Raw genomic sequence first — 16,798 nt, forward strand, 5'->3', positions numbered from 1 at the left:
GAAAGCATTCAAGATAGATGTAATTAGTTTTTTCTGCGTCTACTGACCAAGACCAAACCTGAGCATTACTTCAACTTAGTGCCCAGGTTTAGGAGGATAAAATTAGGTGAAATTAACGCAATTAATTTAAAAAACACTAAAAGGACATTGATTTAAAAATATATGTTGATCTATTTTTCCTGCAGAGCTAGAGATATCTGGGCAGTAAATATACCTGGGCTTTATAGAAGGAGCTCTTTGAAGAAGGAATGCTGAGGAGGTGATAGATGAATAAAATAAAATAAAAAAACACCAAAACCAACATTCTGGACTTTGGTTTTCTTGTTGATAAAGATGATCAAAAAAAAGGTGGATGTGACTTTGGAACTGGCAGGGATGGGGCATCTGACCTGCAAGGAGACAGAGCTAGAATTGCTCAGCCTGAAGAAGGGAAGGCTCAGGGGGGATCATATCCATGTGAAAAAATATCGTGCGGGAGGGAGTGAACACCGAGGTTTAAAATGTGAAATTTTAACACCAGGTTTTAAAATGGGAAATGCCATTTGAGCACAAGAAAATGGGGTTGGTTCTACATTTCAGTGGGTGATTTCAGTTTGTTTGGTGTAGTTTTGTTCGTTTGTTTGTTTGTTTGGGCTTTGTTGTGGTATTTTTAGTCTTGTGGTTTTGTTGATATTGTTGGGTGTGTGATTTTTTTTTGTTGTTGTTTTTTGTATTGTTTTTTTTGTTTGGTTTTTTGTTTGTTTGTTTGTTTTGTGGGGTTTTTTTGATTTTTGGGTTTTTTTTTTTTTTGGTTTTGGTGGGTTTTTCTTGGTAGTGTTTGGGGTTTTTTTAACATGGGAATAGTCAAACACTGCACCAGGCTGTACAAGAGGCTGTGGAAATCTGTCTTTGGGGACAATAAAATCCTGAGTGGACACAAGCCTGGACAGCTGCCTCAAGATGTCCCTGCTCAAGGAGGGTGGCTGGAGTAGCTGCCCCTGCCAATCTCATCCTGCCTGAGATGTTCTGGTTCCAAATTGCTGCAGCTCCAGTTCTTTTCAAATCAGTGCTGACAGAGAGGAAATTCCTGGCAACAAACCAGCCCAGAGCATTCCTTCCCGAGAAGGAATAATCTGACACTGTTCTCTTGATTTTGGAACAGCATTTTTGTTTCTCTTATTTAAAACAGGTGAAGATTTATGCCCTGAAGCAGTTGACTTTATCTAGGGCTATGCAGTTTTGCATGAAATAATAACACATAATTTGTTCATTAGCACTTTATCTCCCCTGGGAGCCAGTCATAGGCAGAACACTATATATTTACATACATACATACATACATACATATATATACACACACACACATATACATACATATATATATATATGTATATATATATATTGTATGTGCTTGCAGTTCCAATTTTTAAAAGTAAATTTAGATATGAAAATATTTTGGTTCCAATCAGTCCCAGCCTTTTAGACCGACAGCTGACAAACAAAAATTGTGTTTCCTTTCCTACACCAAATCAATTTTTTCCTGGTAGCTGTACGGGTAATCAACATATTTGTAAAAAGTAGAAGTTCTAATTATAGGAATTGCATCTTCATTTCCAGGGGAAGGTAGAGGACCAAGGAGACTTTTCATTTTACCAGAAGCTGCTGCATTTGCAAGTGTGTGCACACCAGATGTGTGAGCTCACAGCACTACAGACTCAAGAGGAGCTAAAACCTGAAGTTATTGGAAGCACTGGTTTGGCTTTGTAAGTTCAGTTTGACTTCAGTGCTGCTTGCACAGAGCACAAACATTGTGTGAAGGACAGTCATCCATCCCAGCTCATTATCCCATTAATTGTTTCATGGCTGGGCTGCAGTGGTCCAGCAGCACTCATTGCAATGTACCAGTGCAGCTGGAGGTCACACAGACACAGCAGGTATATTTCTAAATACTCCTTTTTTGAATTGCATTTCCCTCCTTCTTAAAATTTTAATTTTTTTTTTTTTTTTTTTTTTTTTTTTTTTTTGCCAGACCCATTCCACATTCTCAGGGCGATCTCATTTGCTCTCAAGTTCATGACACCTTTTTTTTTCTTCCCGCACAAGCAGTTATTGATTCTTATGCTTCCTCTCAAAACATCACTTTTAAATACAAGCAAAGCCTAAGCCCTCCCACACAGAGGCAGGTTTTCATTTGGAATTAATTCCAGGCTGTGCAAGACATGTGCATGGAACACTAACTTTTAAAATTTTAAAACTCCGCAGATCTCTAAAATGAATTTAAAATCACCATGGACCAAAGGAGATGGTATAATACCACAGTAATGTGAGCTATAAATCTGATGTAGCTAATCAGACCATCACTAAAAAACCTGAAAATCTCCAGTTTCAGCATTTTGGTGCTGCTTTGGGGTTGAGTATTCAGTGTCTGATTTTACGGGCTGGTGTTTGGAGAATCCTCGTGACCCCAACACAGCTCAGCTCTGCACATTTTAGCCACTGGGTATTTCAATCATTCTGCAGCTGATCAAACTGTTTGCTCAGTCCTGGTTGCTCAAGTGGGGCTTTTTTTTTCCACAATTCAATGTTCTGATCTGAGAGAGATTGAGCAGCTCTGTTGTAATGACTCGTGTTAATTGTTCTGAGGACTCATCCTACGGGCACGACCAAATCGATGTTTTCATTCCCACTGAAGGAATTTAATCAGCATTTCCACTGGGACAAGGCAGCAAGCAGATCATGTGCTCCTCTTTCTAGTCAATCACAGTGAAAATGAAATAGCAAAATATAATTTACAGACGCCCTCTTTTTTTTTTTTGCACTTCAGTGGACTTGGAGAACATGCAGTGCCAGTGATTATGTCAGATTTTTTTTGTCTAGATAAAAAAGAAGTCACAGGCTTTGTAACTTCAAGGTGACTCCTAACTCCACCATGAAACAGCATATTTTCACATTCCTGGATGTGGTAATTCTATAAAGCTATTCACCTCTGAAATCTGATTAACAGAAGACATTTATCTCCATAAGTTTGCTCCACAGGTTTAAAACAAAACAAAATGGATTCCCTTGACCTATTAACACTGTAATTATTGTTGCTCTGATTCCTGAAGTGTGACTCCCAAGGATGTTAGCAGACAGTGTGGTACTGCAGCACTGAGGTGCAGGCTATGATTAATCTTGTTTTATGCCTTCGCATAAAATAATTCACGTCAAAGGCAACATCTTCACCCATTTGCATCAGCAGCAGCTAACGAGCACACAGACACTTTCAGACAAGCAAAACTTTTCAAAGGATGCTGTGTTGAGCTCCTGGTCTGCAGGAAGTGACATGAAAATGAGGTGATTAGTTATGTTCCACGCAGCAGAAGACAGCTTCTCAGGCAGTAATGGGAAGAATTGCCACCTATTTGCTGATATGTCCAAAGAGATTAAAACCCTTTTTATGCTGATCTAGCATCTCCCCCAAAAGCAGTGCATTATTCTGCTACCACAGTGGCCAGCAGAGTCCATGTGTGTAAGCAGTGGCCATCAGGATTAATCAAATAAAAATGAATTGAATGTTACTTTCCACTTCTCAGGAGTGCCATTATTGCTGCATGACTGTCGTGAGCGTCCATTACCAAACCCCCTTTCAAATTTTTATAATAAGGCCATAAAATTAACTTTGGGCCCTTATGTGCTCTACAGGATCCATACTGAGGATTCAGACTGAGAATAAATTTAGGCAACTCTTGGGTTGGGTCTGAGATTAAAAAAAAAAATGTAAGCAGGAAGGATTTTAGGCTTCTTTCAGGATTTTTTTTTACACCAATTTTTCTAATGGTGAAGTGATTTAATGAGATCGGGTTTTTTTGAGAATTGGGCCAAAAAACAGATTCAGGAACTACAGAGGTGTACTGATAGATAGTTATATAATTAAGATCATAAGGAACTTAAGAAAAGGTGTGGAAAGAGCCAATATTCCTCCCATAAATGGCAGTTCTGCTTCACTTGTTGCACACCTTTAATAAAGATGATATGCACAGGGTTAAAGGAAATACAGTGGAAACAGCACACTTGGATTTTGAGAAGGCACTTGATGAGGTTCCACATGAAAGGATCTTTCCAGGGAGTGCTGAAATGGCCCTGCTATAGCCAGAAGTCTAATTACAGAAGAGAAAATGTCTTTTTCAGGACAAAGTGTTACCAGTGGCATTCCCTGAGGGTCATTGCTGGAGTCGGCTTTACTCATCAGCGACCTGGAGGAAATTGTGAATGGGGAAATTGTCCAATTTGAAGCTCTCTGGCTCAGATGCTACTCTGATGATGAGCAGCTCCAGAAGGATGTGAGAAACTGGGTGAGTGGTCAAAAGGGTGACAGATGAACCTCAATGTACTCAAAGGGAAGAGACAAGATCCCTAAAATGTGCCTGCGCTGCACTGAACATGGAAATGGCCATTACAGCTGCAAAGAGCACAGGATTGGAGAATGAGGAGGGATACAGCTTTGCATAAACATTGGCAGGATGAGTACGGTGCTGCTCGTCACCTTGACATTACTGAAATCAGGGAGCACTCGCTGAAATTCACAAGAAATCAGCTTAGCCTGCTTAAAAAAAAAAAAAGGTAATTCTTGGCATGGTGGTTGTGATCTTCTGGAGCCTTCCAGAAGAGGCAGCACCCGAGGGTTCAAAAAGGAACTGGACAAATTCAGGCACTGCAGATCCAAGAATGATACTAGAGACTGACCAGGGGTGTACTTTTAATATTCTTTTTAAATGATTGTCATTACCACAGCCAGAGACACATCCATTGATGAAATACCTGACCTAATATGAAGGATTTTTGTGTTCTTAAGAATTTACCACTAACATGGTTGGGAAACTTAGCTAAGAATCCCCTTTTTTATTCATATAAGTAGTGTATTTAAAAATAAACTCTCCAAGAAAACATTCTGCATACAGAATGAATACATCCATTAGAACAGAAACTAAACATTAAAAAGATACTTTTTCAGAAGCATATTCTTTTAATGTTGTTTATGGGCTCTTGGTGTTCTGTAGGAAATCTAATTATCCAATGATTTAATTTTATACAGAAAAAAAAAAAAAAAGTTTGTCAGGGAATTACCAAGAAGAGGGTTGTATTTTTCAGCTGAAAAACTAAGGAATAATATCCTCTTTCCTGAAATAAAAATAAACATGGTCAACAAAGCAAGTAGATAACTCTGGTGCTTACATTTCAAGTATTTAGGCAACATCATGAAGTCACCAAAATCCAAATAATTAGGCATTTTTGTTTTAAGAGTAAAATATGTATAAACATTTGAATATATTGTGGAGAAAATCTTCTCACCTAATCTTACAAAAAGCTTTTTGAAGGCGTTTGAAGAGGCATAGATTGATCTTTTAGCTTTTACTACTATATATGTAAAAACAACTACTCATGAATGTTACAAGAAAAGGCAAATGTGAAGTTACCTGTCAGCAATACATAAATAGGTGTAAATACACCAATTTTCCTTGATTCATTAAACTCTGACATCTGAATGTTAGCCAGGAATCCTTATTGTGGCAATAATATGTGGATTAGGAAATTTCATATAAAGTTGCACAAGGCAAAATTGCAGTGCTACTACCAGGGCCAACTTGTTTGGTTCTTTTGATTCAAAAAAATAAGAATAGCACTAAAGTGAGCTATTAGTTATGCATAATGATTTATCAAAAAACTTTAAGATAAAAAAAAAAAAAATTAGTTTTAAATTCCCAATATCCTCTTCACCCCATGTCTTCACTGCCAGTGCAAAATTCTCATATGACCACAGAAACTTCCTAACACTTTTCTTGTCTAAGTTTCACTTTGTAAAATTCCTTGGGACTTCCAATCCCTTTGGGATTTGCAGGGACCCAAGCATTACAACTCTGGGGGCTGTTTCCCTAATTCAGCTGCAACAGGAATTGACAGAGCAGGGAAATTTGTTTCCCAGGATGCCTTTTGTGAGAGGACCTAATCTCAGCAAAACTCAGCATCAGGGGAGGGATGTGAGCACTTGGCAGCCACGCCTCTTCAGCATCCCTGTTTGCATCCAAAATTGTGAATGTCAATGAGCTGCAGGGAAATGGGGCAGCTGGGGCTGCAGGTTTATGTCCCTTTCAGGAGTTGTAAAGTTTGAGGGAACAAGACTGGGGTCTGCTTACAAGGGAAGGAAATTCCTTCCCTGTCTGTCTGGAATAATTTATCCATGCCCCAGCTCCCAGGGTACTGGGAATTCTTGGCTTCTGAAGGTGCTCCAATGTGCATCCAAAAATCCCATTTGCATCAGAGACTGGAATCTGCTTTTCCCTCCTCCAGCTACAGAGGAGGATGGTGGCCTCTCAGCTTTCCCAAAAGGAAACATTGCATTTCTTACACATGGGTGCACTGGGCAAATACAGTTTTTTTTTTGCTGTTGACAAAAATTATTCTTGTGCCACCTTTCTTTCCCATTAATTTACCAAATTCCCTACCCAGTAATTTGGTGAATCACTGGGCCTGCTTCTCCTTGTACTTTGCAGCTGTGGTCACTGGCCTACTTGGTGGCTAAAAATGAGGCTTTCCATCCACCCTACTTTTTTAAAGTGTGTAAAGTGTCTGAAATTAGCACTCTCCATCACAAAATACCAATAACAAACAACCCCAAAAAAATAGCGTTTCAACATTTAAAACAATGTAAAATCAATTCTAGAGAAATGTAACATAAATAAAGGGGGCGATCATGTTGCACTTCATTATTAAATCCCATTTTACTTCCAGCTGTTTTATATTTGTGTCTAAGATTAAGCACAGCTTTCAAAGGACCTGTGCCCCATTTCACCTGCAGAAAACTCAGTGGAAAACCCACCCCACCTTCAGCAGAGATGAGGCTGAACTGATTCCATTGTGCACTTTGGGAGAGAAATTTAATTCTTGAGGATTTTCCACCTGACCTTTTTTATCATGAAAGAAATGTCCTCCAATGTCTAAAAATGAGCGAAACAAAACACTCAAATTCACACCTGATGGAAGAGAAAAAGGCATTGTGAAAGATATTGTGGAGGGACCAGGGGGTAAGAAAAAGAAGATGAAGAGGTTTCATTAATAACAATAAAATTATTGTTCGGCTTCATCTATGGAAGCTCCCATCCAGAAGAAAAAGGGAATTCTTCAGAACTACTGAAGAAAAATAGTCCATATTTTGCAGAGAGTGAGCATGAGGATTCAAATTATTTGCTTTCAATGTTGTACATTTCCCAGCCTTATTTGTTTTTTGCTAACTTTGATGTAATGAATTACAGCACTGTTGCTTTTTGTGCTACATCTACAATGAAAGCTCACATCACAGATGGGTAAAATTGAATTTCGTAAAAAACCAGGAAGAGTGTAATTACAAAATTAGGTTTCAGCAGCAGGAGAATAAATGGGAATTGATATTATTAGAATAACAATAAATATAATATTGCAAACTACACACTGAAACTGATCTTCAGTGAAGGCGTGCAATGCTGCTGTCAAATATACAGATTTGCCAATGGAGGGAAATCATGTTTATGGGTGAGGTATACCAGATTTTGCTGGATCAGCAATGGATATTAATGTGTTTTAAAAGGTAAAATTTCACATTATATTGTCTGTAAAGAAAATTTCTATCTGCACCACGCTAAGAGATGGCCAAATTACATTCAGCATTAATACAGGAAAACAGTCACAGAAATGAAGGAAAATTGAATTAAGAGTTAACTCTGTCAGCTCTTCTTGGAAGGCATTCTACTGCACTTGTGAATATTTAAAGTTCTCACCCTGCTTCATTTCAAAAACTCGCTTGCACCCTTCTGAGCCCCCTTTTACCCCCACCGAAAGAAAACAAAATTTTTCTCTCTCCCTGTTGCGCTGCCACCAAACCTTTCCAGTCAGCTCATCCCCTTGCAAGCCCTGGGACCGTGTGATGGAACGAACACATGGAAGCGGTGGCAGCTGGGGCCTGGAGCAGCTGCCAGCCCTCAGCATCCCCTGCCAGGTCCCTGGCACGTGGCTGCACCAGCGCCCGGCGCCGCGGCCGTGCCGGGCTGTCCGTCTGTCCGGAGCAAACCTTCCCTCGGCGGGAAGCTCAGCACTCCACATTTCTCATTTCCTCACCCTCCTGAAAGCTGCAGGTGGGAGAGCTGTGCTGAGAGTGGAGGTTTGAGTTCATTTAGGGCTCCTGTAACTGCGTTCTGGTTTTTATTTTTTTTTATTTTTTTTTTCCCCCTGTAGTTCATATGGGTTTTCATGTTTCACAGCTTCGTTCGAGCTCCAAGACTAAATGAAATTCCAAAATGTGAGCCAGCTTTCAAACCTCCAAGTTTTGCAAGGTTTATGCCGTGCTCACTTGTAATTCCACTCAGTGCCTGGCTTGTTAACTACTCCAGAGCTCGAGACAGTTTAATGTTGAGGAGTTTGTACAGCCCTGGAAATAATTTTACTCAAACTGATGATTCCTGTGTCCACCAAAGGGTAGCAGAAAACAAGACCAGGCTAATTCTTATGGCAAGCCACCTTCCCCAGTCAATCTCTTTGGAAATAATTACCCAATATCTCATATAATAAGCCTTGAAATAAGGTATTTCAAAATGTTCCCGTGACTTGGCTGCTGGGAACTCTTTTAAACCGACTGCAGCTGTAAATTTTTTATATTTAATATGCCCTTATATGTTTATTTTTAATATATACCCCTTTTCACATGTTTATAATCATTAGTGGTTTTTCATTCCATACTTTTAGGAGGCTTTTTTTGGTCATAATAACCCGTGATTTGTTTTGAGCTTCCTTCTACAGTCTACAGTCCAGCTTTTATTTCTTTTATAGTACCAATTTCTTACCTGCAAATTATTTTTCATTTCAGTGAGGACATAAAAAAAGAACGTGCATTATTGACCAGACCAGGAACTTAAGAGCTATAGGGGCTACTTTGAGAATAATGGAGTGCTGTAATTTTTCTTTTAAGGCTTAGAAATACTGAAATATTCATTGTCATAGGCTTTGCCACACATAAAAATGTACATAAAAGTTCTTCCAACAAAGGAACAGTGGATCATGTTTATAAGATGAGATTTTTTTTTTTTCCTCCTCTACTCTTTTTGTGCGTCTGGGATTCTGTGAAAAGGTAAATTTACAGTGCTCCCTCAGTAGAAAAAGAGGGAGAAGGAATCCCTGACTCCATCCTCTTTTTGCGGAGGGTAATTGAGTCAAGAATGACACAAACCCTTTGGAAAAGCAGATCCACAGGTTAAAGTAAGAAAACGTGGCAGGAAAGTTGCCACAACAAGGTGGTTCAATCTGAAGTCAACAATATAGGGTTGAATGCAGGGTTGAGTTAATATTGTGGGTTTTGACTCCGCACAAAAGCCATTATTGCACCTGATGACTCATGGAGTAAGGAAACAATTACACCTTTAAAATATTCCTGCTGGGCCTTCAGGGCTTGCCTGAGTGTTTTACATTGAGTTTCTGGCAGGTAAAGACTGAACCCTCCCCCGCCTAATCAAAACAAGATATTGAGAAATTAGTTTTCAAAGGGAGATGTTCCTGCACTGTGCCAGAGCAGCAAGATGGAAATGCACCCGAAGGCACAGGGCTGAGGACTTTGTTTCAACATCAAACACGGAGAGATCATTCTCATTTCTCTTTTGTGCTGAACAGAACTGCAGTTCTGATCTGCTGAGCCCAGTTCTGCCAAAAGCTCCGTGTCCTGCACAAGATGCCTGGACAGAGGAAGTCCCCAGTGGAAGCGCCAGGGTGGAGCTTTGCTTGAAGGTTTTAGAAATGTTGGAGTTTGATTAATATTTCTCACTGGGTCATTGAAATGCCTGGGAGAACATTTCAATGTTAACAACGTGTTCTGTCGTTTCTATAACATTTTCTGCCTCTTTGCACCTTCGTACCAAATGAAAGCAGAAATGCCTGCCAGACAACATTCACAGAGTGGTGCAGACTCAGCAAAAATCATCATTTTCAGCAAAAGGGCTCAAGAGGGGTTTTGTCCAATGCAAATATGGAAATTGTATTCCATTCAAGATTAGCTGAAATAGTTAAAGATGTGCATAAAGCAAAATTCTTATTACTGATGTTAGCCTCTCTTTCAAGGAGAAATTCAACTTTGGAAATACTTTTTGCTTCATGTTCTTATGACATGTTCAAAAAAGGACAAATTACTGAGGTTGAGTTGAATTACATGGCCTACAGTCACATTTGACATGTAAAAATTCTCCCTCCTGCACTTTCAAAGTGTACTTCTGATATGTTTCTGCTCTGAGATATTTCTGTAATCCAGGGAGCTCATACTAGTACTATTAACTTGATATTAAATGGATAAAGTTCTTTTAGGCACAATTTTTTTTCATTATTTCTTTTGTATGAGATTAACCCCCCCATAATCCCATAAATCCACAAGGATATCATGTAAATGATAAATTAACTACCCTGAGGACACTGAAAAATTAATTTTCTGTGATTAATAATTTTATATACATATATCTACACCTGCACACACATATATGCATTTCTGTAAAACGTCCTTAATCTTTTAATGGAAGTCCTGAATTTGTCATTCAAATAATGACTAGCAAGAATGCACATATTTACCAAATTTTTCTGCAGTCTATCCTCTGCTGACAATAAGCTGACAACACTGGCTTTTAAATTTTATGATCTCTGAAGTGAAACAAAGCAAGAAAAATATTAAAATTTAAATAAACACTTCTCTTGCCTTAAAAATTAATTAAAGTTTCTACTTTCTTGGTTAGACCGTGGTTTGATTAACATTTTTTAGCTGGTGTTAAGCTTTGACTTCATGCCCAGGCTCTTTCCCCTGCCATTCCTTTGTACCAGCCCAATACCTGTGTGGCTGTGAAGTTCACTGGATCAAAGAACTGATCTGCTTTATTAATTACCTTCTTTTATTCCCCCTTGCCACTCCTTCATTGGTATATTTGTCCAGCTTTGTATTTCAATGACCTCTGACTTTAACACCAGTATTTGAGATCATGAAACAGGCACACATTCAAAACAATCAAGAATAAGCTTAAACTCAAACTTCATAATTCATTAATCTCAGAATTAGTCAAACTGATATTTTGAGCTGTAGGGAAGAGTATGCCCTCCTAAATGTCATTGACAGAGAGTTTCATGATAATCAGTAATTTCGGGAACTTGTGTTGATTCCTGGCAGGGCAATGTGGCTCACTACAAGCTCAAAGTATTTACTTGTCTTAGGTTGGAAATGGAGATGTGGATTCCATTCCCATCTGTCACAGCTGGGGCAGTTCTCTGCTGTTCATGGGGAAGTTTTCTTTATCTCTCCCACAGCCAATCCTCCCTCCAGGAGATCTCTGCTGTTCATGGGCCATTAATTATTAATTCTCTCCTGTCCATGGCCACTGAGTGTCCCTGCAGGGCTGATCCAATCCCATCATCCCATGGGGAGATGCTCCGCCCAGGGGAGGAGCCAAGCATTCCTACCTGGATCCAATCTGAGCTTTGGGACAGCCCAGCAGCCTTTGCCCAGTGCATTGCCAGAGGAGCAGCTTCTGCTGCCCTGCATGGCCAGAGGGAGCCCAGGCCCATCTGCAGCAGCCCTGGAGCTGCAGAGGAAAACTCCCCCCTTGTGCAGGATCCCTGCTCCAGCAGAGCCACAGCTGGCACTGCAGGAGGGCTGAGCCCCCATGGGATGGGGCTGTGCCACCCCCTGACACACAGGGGACACGGCCTGCTCTCACTCTGGCAGTGGGTTTTGTACTATTACATTTTTTTTTATTTGTTTATTTCATTTTCTCCCCTAATAAAAAACTGTTATCCCCATATCTTTGCCTGAGAGGCCCTTAATTTCAAAATTACAATAATTCAGAGGGAGGGGGTTTGCATTTTCCATTTCAGGGGAGGCTCCTGCCTTCCTCAGCAGGCACCTGGCTTTTCAAACCAAGACATTACTGAAGCTGAACAAAGAATCTCAGGCCTTGAAACCAAAGTTCCCCAGCAGGTAATCTGGAAATAAGGCATATATGCAATGGGATCTCCTTTACCATTCAGTTCCTAGCAGCTTAATTTCAACAGGTCAATTCCATGAGCTGAGTTCACCAGAAAGCCCCTAACCACAATCTTTGATTTCAGAGAGTGGTAAAGTTCTGATTCCTATCCATATTTTGAAAACAGACATTTCCTGGAAGGCAAAATTTTTCCCAGCAAAAAGCCTTCTCCCAGAAATCACAGTTTTTTAATATTTCATAAATTGTTTCATTTTTCGTCTGTGCACTTCTTATGCCCTTATGTCTGTTCTGAGTAGGGTTTTTCTGAACCTAAGCATGGAGGATTTATCAACCCTGGACCCTGCTGGGCCAGGGCTGGTCTGATCTGTAAGACAGAGATGCCCAAAATTCACCCAAAACTGTGACCATCAAGCAGAGGAGTTCAAAGGACAAGCACCTGAAGCCAAAAAAGACCCAGCACTCTGCCTTGAGGACACAGAAGTGAAATACAGATGGCATGAAAAGGAATAAGGGTCTGTTAGAAAAGATACTGTAAAATAAGTTATTTATCCCATACTACAAATCATGTGAGCTGCAGGGTCGTGCCCTGGGAATAACCTTGAGAGAAGGAAAATTCTAAAATCATAATGCATTAGTGTGCTTTGGGTGAAGCCATCTAGTCTGGGACTGTAAGGCTGCATGTAAGCAGGAGTCTTGAACATCTCTTTATGCCTAGATCTGTCAGATCTTCAGATAATTTTTTAAGTTAAAAATACGGGCATTTTCATGTGAATGGAAAGAAAACGCCACTTTGATTTCCACAGAGAGGAAGGCAGGAGGCAACCAAGAGCAAGAGAAGCACAACAGTGTACTAAACCATAAAAGCAGAGGAAATCAATGAAAACAAGGTGGTGGCACACTGCTTGGCAGGATTTCTGACATGCTAGACAAATAAATTGCTGCACTTGCTTTGAATGCAGTTCTCCTACATATGGGCAGGTTGAATCCCCAGAAAAGGAGGTGAAGGGGCCACAGTATATGTAAAGAAATATTTATAGTGACTATTTTGATCTAGATATTCAAATAAAAAAAAAACATAGGAAGGATTTCCATATGCTTTAATGGCAGAAACTCTTGGCATTTAGCAAAACACAGCTCCAGGATGCAAAGTGGTAGAATTGTAAGTTGTCCACTGCCTGGTACCATCTGCTTGATTGAAAACATTAAAATGGGAAGGGAAAGAGATCAAAAAAGTCACCTGTGCAACTGCTCACATATTTCTGCAATTCTCCACCCACGCTGGTCATGGGAGACTTTAACAATACAGATTTGCACTGAGTAATATAAACAGCCTGACCTTGATGAAAGTGTCTGCAGTCTGCAAGAGAATGTTGTGATCCAAAAAAAAAAAAAAAACCAAAAAAACCAAGAAACCAGAAACCCTCCAACCACAGGAGAAACTGTCTTGGAAACAGTATTTTATTTATGGATACTCCAAGACTAAGGAAAGTTGTAATGAACATGATCATAATTGATTGAATTCAACACAGGAGCAAGGAATTGGTTCAGAGAGTGGGAGAGCAGAAGGACACGCAGCTGCATCAAGGAAATTCCGAGGCCTTAGAAATCTGGGAAGTAATATGGAATTAAAATAGCTTAAATTTCACATTCAGGGGATGGGGAAAGGTGCTTTCTTCCCATTCAGTGTTTGCTAAACATCTGCAGGCGGGTTCTGTAAATACCAGATGTTTGTTAAGTGTCTCTTAGCAGGCTGATAAGCTCATTCCAGAATGGCTGAATATGTTTTGAGGCTGTCAGTGCTCTCACACTCCACTTTACCCTGATTTTGCCTTGTCCTGTGCTTTCCATAAATGAGAAGCAGATGGTTTAAATACCAGTTATGCCTGAATTGCTAAAAGCAGCCATAGCTAATAGGAGAGAAAGAGAGAGAAAGAGAGAGAGAGAGAGAGGGAGAGAGAGGAGAAAAAAAGAAAGAAAGAAAGAAAGAAAGAAAGAAAGAAAGAAAGAAAGAAAGAAAGAAAGAAAGAAGAAGAAAGGAAGGAAGGAAGGAAGGAAGGAAGGAAGGAAGGAAGGAAGGAAGGAAGGAAGGAAGGAAGGAAGGAAGGAAGGAAGGAAAGAAAGAAAGAAAGAAAGAAAGAAAGAAAGAAAGAAAGAAAGAAAGAAAGAAAGAAAGAAAGAAAGAAAGAAAGAAAGAAAGAAAGAAAGAAAGAAAGAAAGAAAGAAAGAAAGAAAGAAAGAAAGAAAGAAAGAAAAGAAAGAACTTAATATAAACCAGTCTGAATCTCATCCATGCCAGAAACAGACTCAGAGGATGGTCAGGGTGGTCTAAATATGGTTAAAAGATCATTTTATTGTAATTTTTGTACTCAGTTTCAACCCTTTCCTTCTCAGGCCAGCTGAGACTAGCTGCACTAGTTATTCCAGAGGCTTTTGGGACTACGCAGAAGGATTTGGGATGGGTGTCACACAAGGATCCCAGGATTTGGGTGCAGCACAACAGTTGTCTCACCCCTGAGAAGTGCCACACAAGAGATGAAATGGAAGTGAATTGCTTAGGAGATTAGCTAAGAGGAATTAATTGTGGTGAAATCAAATGGTGGAATTAAAAAAGAGGGAAAACCTAGGTGGAGGTGTAGGAAAAAGTGTCTGACACAAAGTACAGGAGGCATGTGCATGAGTAACATGACAAATCCTTGTTGCAGAGCAGTGATATTTGGGCTATAACAAACTAGATAAATTATTCTAAATGCATCCTGTAAAGCAGCTTGTATGATGCAATTTTGCAGGGTTTTTTTTGATTCTACATCTAGGATATTTTACATATTCTGTGATGTGACTCAGGAATCTTTGAGCGTTGTGAGGTAATTCTGAGACAGCAGTCAGTAATTTACGTAATTAGCATAACAGTATTTAATTACATGATTACTGTAAATATGTGCAAAACTTTGATGGTGTAATTAGAATGTGTAATAACTACTTGTAATTACGTAATTAAGTGTGATGACATAACCAAACTTCTAATGGAAAAAAAAAAAGGGATTTTCAAGCCCAGCTATAGAAAATGGTATAGTGCAAGTTATAGAGATGGTAAACTATATATATTTATATTTACTTCACTATACATATTTATATCAGTATGAATTCTTCAAAATAAGACACAGAAAGACAGAGTGGGGATAACATATTTTGCAATAGAGTAGCAGAGTTCTTTCACTATTTCAATAAACTGGAAAGTTTCAATTTTTTTTTTACATACATATACTTTCTCTTATATGCTCTCAAAGCCAGAAATGTGTGTTTGTGCTTATAGATATACATACATAAAACTTAATTCAGTTTAATATATGAGATATGCAGCTTCACACACAAAGTTATTTTTGTGTATCACTACGTACACATCTATTTAAAAAAAAAAAAGGTATATAAAATACCAGATGATGGTTCAGGAAATGCAATGAACACTTAAGTAATAGCTCTGACTACCCCATTTCCAGCAAAACAGGAGATTGGGTTTATGTGATCTATTATCTGAGCAGTGCTCATGATGCAGCCAAAATAGAGAAGGGATAAACTCTGAGGAGATGGATGAGATTCCTGGTAGAATTCCAAATGGCAATTCAATTGCACCTAATAAGGAAATGCATGAATTGCTTCACCAGCAAATTCTGAAAAACACTTTAATAGTTTTGGGTTTGTTTTTTTTTTTAATAAATTCTTTCAGGCAGCCACAGAGACCTGTGACTTTCTCAAAGCAAAGATTCATCTTTTATTCCTCTCTAGAACTACATACATATTATGTTGGGTGCCTCAAATATTTTTTCTGCTGTGTATAAATCTGGGAATTCACTGAAACCACTTCAAATAAACATTTGTTGTTATTGGTCCATCCTGTTTTCCTCTCTATTCTCCCCCATATATCCACAATGTGAATGCAGGAAAAAGAATAATATGTTTCACTCTGTTATGTTTTCAGCTTTTGTTATGATATTTGATATTTTTCAGCTTTTGTTATGTTTTCATTTATTTATGATTCAACTTGTAATGCCTTTTTTCTTTTTTTTTTTTGCTACATGAAGTAGGATTTTCCTTACACCAGAAGCTCCCTTTCTTCAATGTGGATTAGCCCAGTATTTCAGGTATTCTGAATGTAAAACCCAACACTACTAAAGCCAGCTGTTAAATACTTTCCTGTTTCTTTCTATGGAAATATACATTGGAACTATATTAGCTTTATCCACAATACCATAATTTTAACTTCTTTTGTTTGACTGAAACACACAGGCTCTCATCTTTACAGTATTAAAAACCCAACAAACTCTAATATCTAAATGTTTAGGTATATTGCATTTTATGCCAAAGAAGTCTATTCTATTGTTGTTATTTTTGGCCTTCAGGATTACCTAGTTTATCATACATGAAGAACTTTAGGAATCAGACCTTTATGGTGCATCCATAGTCAATGTTATTGAAAAAAAATCAGGTGAAGTTTTTCCCTTTCCCAGGACAAATCCATTAATGACTGTTAATTCTATTAATGACTTCCCCACAAAGCAGTGGTCCAAATTTCAGAGGCTAGAGACATATCAGAGCAAAAAGCAGATATTTTTGCCCTTTTCCTACACTTGTTGATTTCTGCCAATAACATTGCTGAAGACAGGATTTTTGATGAGATGAAACCTCAGCCTGAATTAATTTTTTTGGTTTTTTCTACATTACACTATTTTACTTCTTGCTTAAATATAGATACATTTTGCAAATATTTCCATCATATCAGATGCTTTACTTGAATGTGTGACAGATTTGGTCTC

The 16,798-nt window shown here is 38.8% G+C and overlaps 1 protein-coding gene across 2 annotated transcripts in view; it reads right to left on the reverse strand.

Moving 5' to 3' along the window:
* Positions 1-16,798, reverse strand: part of EDIL3 (EGF like and discoidin domains 3) — a 241,110-nt gene that overhangs the window by 85,281 nt on the left and 139,031 nt on the right. The window lies entirely within an intron of this gene.

This window comes from Agelaius phoeniceus, chromosome Z, assembly GCF_051311805.1.
Source record: "Agelaius phoeniceus isolate bAgePho1 chromosome Z, bAgePho1.hap1, whole genome shotgun sequence".
NCBI classification, from domain to species: Eukaryota; Metazoa; Chordata; class Aves; order Passeriformes; family Icteridae; genus Agelaius; species Agelaius phoeniceus.